Source organism: Hyla sarda, unplaced genomic scaffold (genome assembly GCF_029499605.1).
Source record: "Hyla sarda isolate aHylSar1 unplaced genomic scaffold, aHylSar1.hap1 scaffold_441, whole genome shotgun sequence".
Classification (NCBI taxonomy): domain Eukaryota; kingdom Metazoa; phylum Chordata; class Amphibia; order Anura; family Hylidae; genus Hyla; species Hyla sarda.
Genome location: NW_026610455.1, coordinates 247872 through 249948, shown reverse-complemented (window position 1 = coordinate 249948; position 2077 = coordinate 247872).

Here is a 2077-nt window from a genome sequence, read left to right as displayed (position 1 = left end):
AGCACTGACCTGTACATGGTGTGTTACCAGCACTTACCTGTACATGATGTGTTACCAGCACTGACCTGTACATGATTTGTTACCAGCACTGACCTGTACATGATGTGTTACCAGCACTGACCTGTACATGATGTGTTACCAGCACTGACCTGTACATGATTTGTTACCAGCACTGACCTGTACATGATGTGTTACCAGCACTGACCTGAACATGATGTGTTACCAGCACTGACCTGTACATGATGTGTTACCAGCACTGACCTGTACATGATGTGTTACCAGCACTGACCTGTACATGATGTGTTACCAGCACTGACCTGTACATGATGTGTTACCAGCACTGACCTGGCCAATGTCAGCTCCTTCTTCCATAGTATATACAGAACTAAAGAACCCATTCAGTAGCTCCGCTTTCTCTTGATCGCCCGTGACAACCTCCCCCTTATCATTATTAAGGGGTCCTACATGCTCTGTCCTTGGTTTTTTTGCATTTATATATCTAAAAAAATATTTAGGATTAGTTTTGCTTTCTTTGGCCACCTGTCTCTCGTTTAGAATTTTTGCTGTTTTTATTACATTTTTACAGATTTTATTAAGCTCTTTGTACTGTTTAAATGTTATCGCTGACCCATCAGATTTGTATTTTTTGAAGGCTATTTTTTTTGTTGTTTATTGCTCTTTTAACATCATTTGTCAGCCATGTAGGATTTAGTTTTAATGGTTTATATTTGTTCCCCTTTGGTATATATTTAGCTGTATAGTTATTTAGAGTTCATATAAAGATGTCCCATTTCCCTTCTGTATCAGTATTTGAGAACACCTCCCCCCAGTCTATGTCCTGTAGGGCAGATCTCAGCCCAGGGAAATTTGCCTTTTTAAAGTTATATGTTTTTGCTTTCCCCGTCTGTCTTTGTTTTCTACATTTTAAGTGAAAAGTAACTATATTGTGGTCGCTATTCCCAAGGTTTTCCCGCACAGTTACATTCACAACCAGCTCTGCGTTGTTGGAAATGATCAGATCCCACAAGGCATCACTTCTTGTTGGGTCCTCCACAAACTGGCCCATAAAATTATCCTGCAATAAATTTAGGAATTGTCGCCCCTTTGTAGTTTTAGCCAACCCCGGACCCCAATCTATATCTGGATAGTTAAAATCTCCCATTATTACCACTGTACCTGCCCGGGCGGCCTCTCTATTTGTTTATGAAGCCGAACTTCTATCTCTTCAGTGATATTAGGGGGTCTGTAGATTACCCCAAATATTATTTTTTCAGTATTTTCCTCCTTTTGTAATTCTACCCACAGTGATTCCACCTCCTCAGAATCATCACACACTATGGCATCGTTCACACTGACTTTCATACCACTTCTTACATACAGACAGACTCCACCACAGTACAGGGAGGTATTACATGTTCTTTATTATTTACCTATATTACTGAAGTGTATGCACTGACTGGTGTCTGGTAGCGCCCTCTACAGTACAGGGAGGTATTACATGTTCTGTACACTTTACCTGTATTACTGAAGTGTATGCAGTGACTGGTATCTGGTAGCGCCCCCTACAGTACAGGGTGGTATTACATGTTCTGTACTCTTTACATGTATTACTGAAGTGTATGCACTGACTGGTGTCTGGTAGTGCCCCCTACAGTACAGGGAGATATTACATGTTCTGTACTCTTTACCTGTATTACTGAAGTGTATGCACTAACTGGTGTCTGGTAGCGCCCCCTACAGTACAGGGAGGTATTACATGTTCTGTACTCTTTACATGTATTACTGAAGTGTATGCACTGACTGGTGTCTGGTAGCGCCTCCTACAGTACAGGGAGGTTTTACATGTTCTGTACTCTTTACCTGTATTACTTGTTACGCCGAGCGCTCCGGGTCCCTGCTCCTTCCCGGAGCGCTCGCGGCGTTCCTCTTTCTGCAGCGCCCCGGTCAGACCCGCTGACCGGGAGCGCTGCACTGACTCTGCCGGCGGGGATGTGATTCGCATAGCGGGACGCGCCCGCTCGCGAATCGCATCCCAAGTCACTCACCTGTCCCGGTCCCCGGCTGTCACGTCCTGGCG